We start from the raw sequence: 12913 nt of genomic DNA on the forward strand, positions 1-12913 counted from the left end.
ACTCTGTGTTATCGAAAGTTGGCGACGTCGCTAACTTCACGCAGGTCAAGAAGCTACTATTTTTTACTACGATAACATTTTTTCCTTTATGTTATCGAAAAAAATAGTAAAAATTAGTAGATTCTTGCAGTACTGGAACAAACCAATAATCTCAAGACCGAAAAATCTCATCTTTAGTTTTAGACATGGTATAAGTAAAGAGGTAGATTTAAATGGAAAAAAATCTATAGAACCCTTGTTTTTCCTGAATTCCTAAAACATCAAAATTAGTAAACACAAAAACAACAAATGGGTTAGTTTACAATACTAATGTTTAGCATTTTATAAAAAACACGAAAAATGAATGAAGGGCCAAGGTTTCTCTACATAATATGCTGTTTATATTAGAGCTTTTTGGGAGGTTAACCTTCATTATCAGGGTTTGTTTGACGTATATGTAATGGAATTGACATTTAAAACCCAGTGGGTTTGTTAAATCCGGTTATATATAAACGTACTATAATCGAGTTGTGGATATGATAACATGTTTGTTTCAATGAATAGCTGACAAATTTTTTCCATACAAATGTTCTAAAAACTATTTTAAAAACCATTGAATTCGATTGCTTTTAAAATGGTTTGGCATATTATTCAAACACCACACACATACAAAGATTGTGTATATTGTTTTGAAGTTTTAGGAATAGTCGAAAGAAAAAAAATTAAATTGACAGGAAGCTCTAGCTAACCTTTCTTATTAAACCGAATATTCGATTATTGCTTTCCATTACCTATCCCTATTTTAAATGTCTACAAATCGAAGTCGACTTGTACTTATAGAGAAAAGCGAAAAGTCGACTTTGACTTCGATTACATCAAATCGTTCGGACAATGATCAGTGATGCCAGATTTGCCGATTTATCGGCATTTTGACGATTTTAAGACCAAAAGAGCAGAAATGCCGATTTTTACCCCAAAAACGCCGATTTTACATAAATGGTTTGTTCCTTTACTTTTGAAAATGGTAAAACCGGCAAAAGTTATAAAATGCTCCAATATGAATTGTATTGTGTCTGAAGTAAAGGAACGCTTTTCGAGTAAAAAGTGGTAAAACTTGAAGATTCTTGAACGTAAAGGAACAGAGCTAAAACTTGCGTTTTGTGTGAATATTGTGATTGGTAGCACTAATCTCTGAAAGAAATCTATCAGCTTATTATAGTACGTTTAGATATAACCGAATTTAATAAAGCCACTGGGTTTGAAATGTCAATTCCATTGCGTATACGTAAAAAATTCTCATAAAGAAGATTATCCCGAAAAACCCTATAATATAAACATGCTATTAATTAATTAACCTCTTAAAACTATATTTGTCATGGTTTAATAATAAAGGTTAGCTAAAGCTTCCTGTCAATTTACATTTTTTTCTTTCGACTGTTCCTAAAACGTCAAAACAATATACACAATCTTTGTATGTGTGCATGGTAGAACAAGAAAAGGTAGCAGCAATACCCAGCTGACTGAACTGGGTGGTAGTGTTAGTGTCAAATTCCATTCGACATTTTATGTATTTATTTCTATGTTCGATGTATATTAGGGATATATATTTTTGAAGAACAAATTTATTCATCAGAAAAAAAACTATTTCCCATAAAGACGGCTTCATATCATTGACATGTAACCTCCTCCAGGTCCGAACGACATGCCGCACACTAAAACATCGCTTATAGAGGCGGTACAATATTTGTTAATATGTGTGGTATTTTGTTAAACTTGAAAAGAATAAAGCCCTAATAAACATGTGCTTTTTTGTTTTCAAAAGCAAATGATTGAAACATCTTCTCTTTTTTCAATGAATTACCAGCGACCCGAAACATTTTTGCAAGTATTCTACTTTCTGCGAGAAATTATGCATTTAGTGGAATGATATGGAAACATTCAAATTGAAAATCTAACGAGTTTTCATTCATGTTTTCCAAAATATTCAATCAAATGTGAAAAAATATTAGTTTTTTAAATTCCAATAATTTATAGACATTTCCTTGTTTTGTTTACATTTACGTTGACACTAAGGTTTACAAACAAAAACAAATTCCGTTGTGGTTGTTGTTCGAGTTGTATTTGTTGTAGTATTAACTTTACCTTGTATTTGTTCTACCATGGTATGTGTGTGTGATGTTTGCCAACAATTTTAAAAACAATCGAATTCAATGATTTTCAAAATTGTCTTTAGAACATTTGTATAGAATAAATCCTTCATTTTATCATATCCACAACTCGATTATGTGGAGAAACCTTGGCCCTTCATTCATTTTTCGCGTTTTTTATAAAATCCTCAAAATTGGTATTTTGTAAACAAACCCACTTGTTGCCTTTTTGTTTACTGATTTTGAAGTTTTATGAATTCAGGAAAAACAAGGGTTCTATAGATTTTTTCATTTAAATCTACCTCTTTACTTATACCATGATATTTGTATTAGTTTTGTTTAAAGGGTCACACCTAGTCGTGCAGCTCAAAAAACATAATTTTTAATGATTTTTTTCCAAGAAAGGTACCAGACTTTTTTAACAGATATTTTTTCATGAGGATTTTTTTTATCTACCTTCGGTAATTTTTTGTTGAAAAACTATTGCATAGTTTTGTGGTAAATGGCCATCTACGAGACACAGTTTTTTTAAAAAAGCGTCTTGCGGAATTTGAAAAATATTAATTAAAAAATGGTGGACTTTTAAAATTCAATTTTTGGCCAAAACACGTTCAAAATTTAAGGAAATCTCTTCTTTAAAGAAAATATATTTATGTATTTAATAATATGGTATAATTGTTCCCCAAGCATCCCAGAAGCGGCAAGTGAGGGTTGGGGAGGTGTTGTACTCAATAAGCCCACATAAATATATGATGATCCGTATATTCCTTCTCGACCTATTGTGAACACCGTTTTTATCAAAAACAGTTTTTCGTAGTTGGTCATTTATCACAAAACTGTTTTATTTTATGAATTGGTAATTGTTTTCTTTGCTTAACATTTTATTTTTTATCTTATATAGTAATAATTTGAACTGAAATACAAGTTATTCTATTTGCAGAATTTTTGACGATTTGAAATACTATTTTGCAGATTTGACGATTTTGGCTCCCGAAAATTGACGATTTTCGACCAAACTTATATGGCATCACTGACATTATACAATAACAAGAAAATACCCCGGTTACACTTAACCGGATTAACCCAGAGGGTTTGGGTTTCAAATGTCAATTCCATAGCGCAAACATCAAATAAATCCTCATGAAGAGGGTTAATCCAGCAAAATACTCTAATGTAACCGTACTATTAGTCCATATTTACATTAGGCAATTTTCCTTGCGGAAATTGTTAGTTTGTTGGTGAGAGAAGGTGTTGAGAGGCAAAAGGCCCCGGCACATAGGTCCGTTGAGCGTCGCGTTACAACAACCACATGAAAACTTTAAGAACAAACTTGGCATCACTTACACCTTTTTCATGTGGTTGTTGTCCTAAACGCGCGACGCGACTCAGAACGCACCGTATGTGCAGGTGGCATAAAGGGCCAAATACATACGGCCCGTTGAGCGTCGCGTTACAACAACTACATGAGAACTTCGAGAACAAACTTGGCATCACTTACAAATTTTTCATGTGGTTGTTGTTTTCAATGGGCAACGCGTCGCACAACGGACCGTATGTTCCGACGGCCTTTGGGTTACCATAACTTATGGCTTTGTAGTTTTTACTGCAACGTTACCAAGCATAAGCTCCAGCGTGAATATTGTTTCGCAAATATTGTAGTCTGTATTTACGGTTCGGACACAAATTCCTAATTCACAAACGTCATTTATGTCACTGCTCACATCTAGAGTAAAAGTAAAATACACATAGCTATTTAATTTTTCTATTATATGCTCTGTTCTAGAACCTGCAAGAAGCTACTATTTTTTACTACGATAACATTTTTTCCTTTATGTTATCGGAAAAAATAGTCAAAATTAGCAGATTCTTGCAGTTCATGAACAGACCAATAGTGTTTTGCACTAATGCTCCTATCTTAATGCTTGGTTTACATTTACGAAATCCACTCGATTTCATTTGTCAATTCCTTTGCGTATACGTCAAATGAAAACTCATCTGAAATCGATTGGATTTCATTTGACGTTTGAGCAATGGAATTGGCATTTGAAATCGAGTGGATTTCGTAAATGTAAACATAGTATAAGGATATTCGAGTTGTCGAGGTTTGAGCCACCCCGATACCAAACTAGTATATCGATATTGAATGTTATCAAACTCGACTATTACATGGCTGCCTTATCGATAATTTACCATCACTACCTGTCAACCAAATTGGGAATAAACAAGATCGTCTTGATCGCCAACTTAAAACCAATAATAATAAAGCATTTAAATAGTGACCGCCTGCGTCCATAATTTTAAACGTTTGTGTTTATATTCTCTTGTGTGGCAATTTGAATTGCATATTTAATTACACCACGTAAGTATATGTGAAATACTTGTGGTGTCCTTTCTGTGTATTTGCTGTTTTGTTTAGTTGTTGCATTTCGCGCCAACAACGAATTACTCGACCTTAAATTACGCCTGTAATTTAAAGTCAAAATTGCAGATTTCTCGTCATTTTTGGGGAAATCTGTACATGGTCCTTCGAGCCTTTTAAACAAATTAGCGGCCTAGACTTGCCATTAAGTATAAAAAACACAAAAATTTCCAAAAAAAAAAAATAATAAAAATCTACCTAATAAAATCATTTTGTTTGCCATCAGTGTTGAAACATTTCGCCAGTTGCTTCTAATTTATGCAAAAAGTACGGCAAATCTCAACACTATCATTGAGTCAAGAAGAAAAAAAAACATTTGTTTTTGCAATATTTATTGCTCATTTATAATTCACAAATAAAAGTAAAACAAATTACGGAAAACATATATCACATTAAATTTCTTATTTTTCTATTTTATTTTGAGAATAAATAACACGGACAGACGGCCGGTTTGTTTACATAGTGTTATACACATTATAAGTAACGATTACTGAATATCAGTGATCATATTAAAATAAGAGGTCAGTTAGTGAACACGTAACATAACGTAATTCGATACTGTGATTGCATTTCATTGTATTCCATTTCATTATTAAATAATATCACAAATAAAAGTAAAAAATAAATTAAAATATATCAATAAAATAAAAATATAAATAATTAATAAAAAATATAAATAAATAGTGGACTTTACTCCCAAAGTTTTAAAATTAAACTTTCGAGGAGTATATTTATAAAAAGATATTAAAGCCGAAATAAAAATAAATTAAATAACTTCAGTCTCTTTATCTTGAAAGAAACTTGATAGTTAAAGAAGGCAAATAGTGATAATAATAATATAAAATATATAAAAATTAATATAAATTACATATATAAAATAAAAAATAATTGTATAATAACATAATAATAGACAACTATTGAAATGGGATCAACAATTTGCACACGTTTCGAATACGAACGAGATAATTTGGTGGGATCATGTGCCAAGATATTAAATACCCCGGAAAAAGATCTATCTGAATCGTTGATAGAAACTAAGTTAGAGTCAATCGATGAGGATTGGCATAACGTCCGTAGCGCTTTCGAGAGCGTTTATCTTGCCGATGACATGGCAGTAAACTGTGAATATAAAAAGAAAGCAAAGGAAGATTTTGCGTCCGCTCGGGACCAATATCAAACAACCAAAGCCAATTTAATGGAAATTTTAAAAAAGAGAAGAAATCTTTCCAATAATTTAGTGGCGGAAGACACTACAAATCCCTCAATGTTTCATAGTTCAAGCATGTTTCCCCCAACCACAACTTTTGATTTGTCGGAGGTGTGCATTAAAGTGCCACCTTGTGATACGAAAGACTTCTACGGAAGTTACGAAGAATGGCCAACTTTTAGGGATATGTTTACGGCCATATATGGTACTCATGCCAGATTGACATCAGCGCAAAAATTATATTATCTAAAAAGTAAAACAAAAGGTGAAGCTGGGAGAATCGTTGATCGATTTCCTTTGACAGATTTAAATTTTACCCTAGCATGGGATGCATTAAAGAAACGTTACGAAAATAAACGTGTGTTAGTAGACAATCAACTCAGACTTTTGTTTGAAGTTCCACCTGCAAAATCTGAGAACAGTGAAGATATAAAACGGATCCAATTAACTATTAGCGATTGTCTCGCAATTCTCCAGGCTCACGAAATCAGTGTGAGTCAGTGGGATCCGGTATTAATTTATTTATGTTCTACAAAGCTTCCTATAGAGACATTGACATTGTGGGAACAATCTCTTAAATCTCATTCCGAGTTACCAAAGTGGTCTCAAATGGAAGAGTTTCTTATTAATAGGCATCAGGTGTTGGAAAGAATTGATCGCCTCAAAAGTCAGACAGTTCCTCCACCTTCTCGATTTGATTACGGAACTCAACAAACTTCCATATACCAAAATTCAAATAGATGTGTTCTATGTGGAAAAAATCATTTGTTGAAAAATTGTTTAAAGTTCAATAGCATGGCCACACTCCAAAGGATTGAAGTGGCAAGAGAAAACCGACTATGTAATAATTGTCTAACAAGTGGACATATTACTATAGAGTGTATCAGCATGCATAGATGTATGCATTGCAGCAAGAAACATCATACGAAGCTTCATTTGACGAACGCATCACAAGAACAATCGACTGCTAATCCCGTAACGCGTGAAATAAACAGTTTTCCTCAACCACGAATGAGTCGACAAACTGAAACACACTTCACGATTGGTGAACAGCAGAATGAATTGCCTTGCTCCTCCAGTTCGGTATCCGAAACCAATACTCAAACGTACATGACTTTGAGTAACGATGATGTTATGTTGCCAACTGCGTTGGTACAAATTAAACATCGTGGTAAAATTTCTACTATAAGAGCTATTTTTGATTCAGCTTCTAAACGATCTTATTTGACGAATGAATTAACAGAGCGCTTGAAAATAGAAACTAAACAGGCCGAGTTCCACATTAGTGGATTATGTGGCACAATGGTGGCTGATGCTAACAAATCTTGTAAACTAGCATTATGTGCCGACAAACACAATTTCGAACTCCACACCGAGGTGATAGTAGTTCAAAATCTGACTGGTTTAATGCCAACAAGATCACTCCCTAACTTGAATTTAAGTGAAGTGGTAGATTTAAATCTTGCTGATCCAGAGTTTGCCATTTCAGCACAGGTGGATATGTTAATTGGAAGTGACATACTCCCCTCCTTAATACTAAATGGTATAAGAAAGAATGTGCTCGGAAAAATGATAGCACAAAATTCAGTTTACGGTTGGTTTATTTTCGGACCAATAACATACGACAGTATCGTGTCGGCCCCAAACGAGGAATATTCAAAGATAGAAGAAGACAATACACATATAAAATCAATTAAATTCTGTGAAAAAGAGGAAGTCAAACGGGCTCCTATTCTAACAAAATCCCGTAAACAACTTTACGATGAAACAAACAACCGTCGACAGGACGGGAAATCAGATGCTAAAATGCCATTATCGTTTTCAGAATCGCCTCTATTCAGAATGTTACCTAATGATAACGAAGAATGTGTGGACAAATTTTACGATGAAAACACTAACCGTCGACCGGACGAAAAGCCTGATGTAAAATTTTCGTTTTTGTTTTTAGAATCGTCCCGATTCAGAACAAGACTCCACAATACGAACGTGAAAAGGGTAAAACAAATCAAAAAATACGAATCCCTAGCTAGTACCGGCAATGAATTGTCAGAAAAGTACATAGCCATAAAAAATATCCAACAAAGTAGATCAAATATAAGGCATATTGATTCAAAGAGATATCTGTACTACTTCTTACATTACGCGGTCTTTCGCCCGGAAAGTACCAGTAAAATATGTATGTTTATTAATGACTTATACCAATCAAAACGTTCTTACTCACTCAATGCTAACGTAATTATAAACAACGAACTGATTTCAGCAAATTTAAAAAAGTACATTTACATGTGCGCATATAACGGTGACATCGAGAAGATGTACCAAAAATTAACACACGAATCTGATATTCCGTGTCAGAGTATTTTGTATCGAAAGGACATACACGGTCCCTCGGTAGATTATGGAAATTTTAAATTTGGTGTTAACTGTGAGTCATTTCTGGCAATAAAAACGTTATTGCAGGTGGCCACAGAATGGCAAGTTGACCGGCTGCTAGCAGCAAATATACTTCGACAAGAATATGTGGTTGACATGTTAGCAGGCGGTCACACAAGATATTTAGCTTTAACGGCACAAGAATATATGACATTTACGGGGAAATCGAGCGGATTTCCGTTAAAGAAAATAACGATCGTTCATTTTCTTAATATATATTCTCAATATTTATTTTATGACAAATTGAACAAACATCTTTCGTCCGATCTTGCAAAGGAAATACTATTCGATTCCGCAAATCGGCTGGAATTTATATTTTTGACATTTACGAGGAAATCAAACGAATTTCCGTTGAAGAAAAATTTGATAAATGTTCTATTTGATATTTATCCTCACTATTCGTTCTATGCTGAATTGCATGATAATGATGTCATCACTGTTGCAATCGCAACACAAAGCAAATCAACTGTTCCAGCGGATCAGCTGGCTTCTAAGTCGAAAAGAAATACCTACAAGGAACAAGTCCGTGGTATAACATCCACGAAATTCGTTAATTTGGTTCCAATTATTGCATATGTATGGTGCAAAGACGAACAAAACATAACTAACGGGCCATATATCGTATGGTCAATTTCTGTTTCTTTGTTCCTTAAGTATCTTTTCAGAAATATTCATGGATTTCACGTGGGATATGCTGTTTATTGCAAGTACAACACTATGTTGGCTGAGTTCATATCGAAGAACCCGGCAAACTTGGGAAAAGAATACTTATCAGAAATCCATGACCACTGCAGAAAAGTTATGGTGAAGAGTGGAAATAAGTAAAAAATCAGATCGCAGCGACAGAAGGGTCAACAACGGAAAAGCCTGGATGAAAGTTCCAAATACCCCGCCCTAACAAATCAATAATTTTGCACCCGTGCAAGGGGGGAGCATGTCGAGGTTTGAGCCACCCCGATACCAAACTAGTATATCGATATTGAATGTTATCAAACTCGACTATTACATGGCTGCCTTATCGATAATTTACCATCACTACCTGTCAACCAAATTGGGAATAAACAAGATCGTCTTGATCGCCAACTTAAAACCAATAATAATAAAGCATAAATAGTGACCGCCTGCGTCCATAATTTTAAACGTTTGTGTTTATATTCTCTTGTGTGGCAATTTGAATTGCATATTTAATTACACCACGTAAGTATATGTGAAATACTTGTGGTGTCCTTTCTGTGTATTTGCTGTTTTGTTTAGTTGTTGCATTTCGCGCCAACAACGAATTACTCGACCTTAAATTACGCCTGTAATTTAAAGTCAAAATTGCAGATTTCTCGTCATTTTTGGGGAAATCTGTACACGAGTGATAGTATTTCGGGATAAGGACAAAGATTCCAAGACCAATGCCATGTTTGATTTTTATCATGGTTTTACATATAATGTGTTTTATAAATGGGCCATCCGTAAATGGCCTTCCTCGGCATATAATGTCAAGACTTATGGTCTGTTCCAATACTGCACATTTCTACACATTTTTACTATTTTTTTCGATAACATAAAGGAAAAATCGGTTATCGGAGTAAAAATGTGTAGAAATGTGTAGTACGGGAACAGACCATTATTGTTTTAGAAAGTTTTTACTTTATCATATAAATTGTATACTTTTTAAAGTAAAGGAACGCTTTGCAGCATGGTAGAACAAAGAAGGTAAAGTAAATACTACAACAAATACAACTCAACAACAACCACATAGAAATTTGTTTTTGTTTGCAATGATTGTGTCATCGGTATATGTAAACAAAACAAGGAAATGTCTACAAATTATTGGAATTTAAAAAACTAATATTTTTTACTTTTGATTGAATATTTTGAGAAACATGAATGGAAATTCATTCCGTTTTCAATTTGCATGTTTCCATATCATTCCACTAAACGCATAATTTCTCGCAGAAAGTAGAATTTTTGCAAAAATGTTTGGTATTGCTGGAAAATCAATGAAAAAGGGAGAATGTGTTCGAATATTTTTTTTTTGAAATCAAAAAAGCCCATGTTTATTAGGTCTTTAATTTTTTTTTTCAAATTTAACAGAATAGGCTCTGTTCTAGAACCTGCAAGAGGCTACGATTTTTTGCTACGGTAATAAGTTTTTCCTTTATGTTTGTTGCGTGGTTTAGTTCTTCATTATTGTTCTTTTAACTATTTTTAAAGAAATAAAAAAATCCAGCGGCTATTTCTCGTACATTGTATACATTGTACAGCAGCCGGCAACAAATAAATAAATGGTCTGTTCCTTTACTTTTGAAAGTGGTAAAACCGGCAAAAGCAGCAAAAGTTGTAAACTGCTACCATATGAATTGTATGGTGTCTGAAGTAAAGGAACGCTTTTCGAGTAAAAAGTGGTACAACTTGAAGATTCTTGCACGTAAAGGAACAGAGCTAAAGCGGAAATAGTTTTGCTGGGGAGGATTGGAACAGTGATGCCATGTACACGGTTGTATGGCCTCAGTCAATTCTTAATATTAGGTGTGTGGCAGAATACAACACTAGGGTACTTATAGGTTCTCTTAGGTTGAGTGGACGGAGGAAAATAAAGAAATGTCGGAAAGTGATGAAAAATACTTGAAAAGCGGGAAAATTCCAAGCTTTTCTCCGGGTATAAAAGGGTTCCAACCAACAAATCTGACTCTTTTTGTCAAGTTGTGTTCCACCATAAACTTTAAACCCCACCAGCAAAAAAAAACCTGTTCGTTCAGACTATAACCAAGTTGTGTTTTTTTTAATAAGTAAACAAACAAGACGTTTTGAAATAAATTCATTTTTTATTTAAAGACTGATTGTCTTATTTAAATTTCCATGCAGTGGGCTTAATACCCTAGACAGACGGCAGCGTTAATTTGCATTAACTGTCTTAATTCAAATTAATTCGTGCATTATCCCCATTCTTAATGCACAAAATCAAAGGATATTTAAACTGAATTTAGCAATTTCAATATGGCAATGCTGTTGAAAATCAATTGACTTTTGTCAAATTTCCATGTTTAAGAAAATAAAAAACGAAAGCAAATCAGCAATTTTCGCGTTTCTTCAAAATAAGTAGTGGTCTTTCGCGAGTAGAATAGCAGCTAATCGTTTTTCACGCCTTCTAACAAATCTCTTTTTCAAATTTTTATTTTCACAAAAAATTGCATTACCCACCATACCAATTCTATCGAAAATTATATCTTCCTCAAATGTTTTTTAAGTTTTGCAATATTTTTATAATATTAAAAAGACTCAAAAATATCGCGAATAAATTAAATTTATTTTTGCTTCATCGTGGTGAAAATATCAAAGGTAGAAAGTGTATTTGTTTCGCATATTTTGGCGAACTTTTGTAAAGCTTTATGAAATGATCTGCTGGGTACAAACAAACAACACAAACAGCTGTTTCATAAATGCAGATATTAGTTGTGTCTTTTTACTTTTTCAGTAATAATTATTCAGTAACTTCTTTCCAGAGAGTAAGAGAGATTTTACTCTTTGATACGAAAATAGAGAAAAAAGTAAAAAGACAGCATTTAGTAAACTTTAGCAAGATAACAGTTGATAACCAAAACAAAAACATTGGCGCCAATGCATGAAAGAAAAAATAACTCCAAAGCAATGAAAAAGTTCTTCAATTTTAACCAAAATAAATAAAAAATAATTAATACGTTAATAAAATAATCAATAAATATAGCTGAATCGTAATATTTATAGTATTTTTCCACAAAAATCAGATAAATATTGAGCAGCTGACCATTAGCAGATGATTTAAAAACAGCTGATCGAACTTGCTAAATGTTGCTGGGAAAAATTCTTTCAGCAACTTTTAGCAATTTCTCAGCAAACAACTGTCAAAATTGTTCTCACGCTTCGCTCTCTTTTACTGAACTTTTGTGTAAAAAGACAGCATTTAGTAACATTTCGTAATAATTATTACAAATTATCACGTAAAAAGACACAGCTACTATCGTCTGTCAGGGTGAAAAATAAATTCAAATTAGGACATTTTTAATGCAAATTAACTCTGCCGTCTGTCTAGGGTATTAATAAACATAAGTAAGTGTACTTTAGTACGTGATTTGATGTACTGGCTGTGTTAACATGGTGTTGTATGTCGTTGTTTTTTTTTTAAGATATCGCCAACAATCAAAATAAGCAATCACTGGCCTCCTCGACGTTTTGTAAGGAGGAGGTCAGATTTTTTCCCAAAACCCAATGACCTGGGAAATCCAGAGGAGCTGGCTCCATATGTCCGAATAGATGACTGGAAAAATCCTGAAATATAAGAGAAACAAAAAAATTCATTAATTATTTATATAAAAGTCCAGGTAACATTAATATAAACACTTACCTTTTTTTTGCTGGTTAATTAATTCCTTGGGTTGCTGGACGGCCCGGGTTAATCAAAATCTGTGATCCAGATTCCTCTAAAAAAAGAAAAACGAGACGACAAAAAAAAAAATAATAAATAATTTGATAATGGCGAAAATCATGAACTAAAAAGAAAAGGAAAAACCTCATAGTATAAATATACAAGAAAATCCATTATTTTATGTGTATAACCTAGGTTAAGTTGTGTTAAGTGCTGTCTATTAAGTGTTACAAATAAGTCAATTTTCTTTGTGAGGGACATTAACCCCTATTTAATTGAATTTCGAGTGTAGGGTTGCCCCAAAAAATTACGTAGAATTTATAATCCAGTGTTTG

The 12913-nt window shown here is 33.2% G+C and overlaps 1 long non-coding RNA gene across 1 annotated transcript in view; it reads right to left on the bottom strand.

The window, feature by feature from the left end:
• Window positions 1–11273: 11273 nt before the first annotated feature.
• Window positions 11274–12913, bottom strand: part of LOC141399696 (uncharacterized) — a 55083-nt gene continuing 53443 nt past the window's right edge. Inside the window, exons 2-3 of the long non-coding RNA XR_012411905.1 lie at window positions 12558–12633; window positions 11274–12481 (exon numbers count right to left, since the gene is read on the bottom strand). This is a non-coding gene — a long non-coding RNA (uncharacterized lncRNA). The remainder of the gene's footprint in view (window positions 12482–12557; window positions 12634–12913) is intronic.

The sequence above is a fragment of the Musca autumnalis genome, unplaced genomic scaffold (genome assembly GCF_047663935.1).
Source record: "Musca autumnalis isolate F117 unplaced genomic scaffold, ASM4766393v1 scaffold_3, whole genome shotgun sequence".
Classification (NCBI taxonomy): domain Eukaryota; kingdom Metazoa; phylum Arthropoda; class Insecta; order Diptera; family Muscidae; genus Musca; species Musca autumnalis.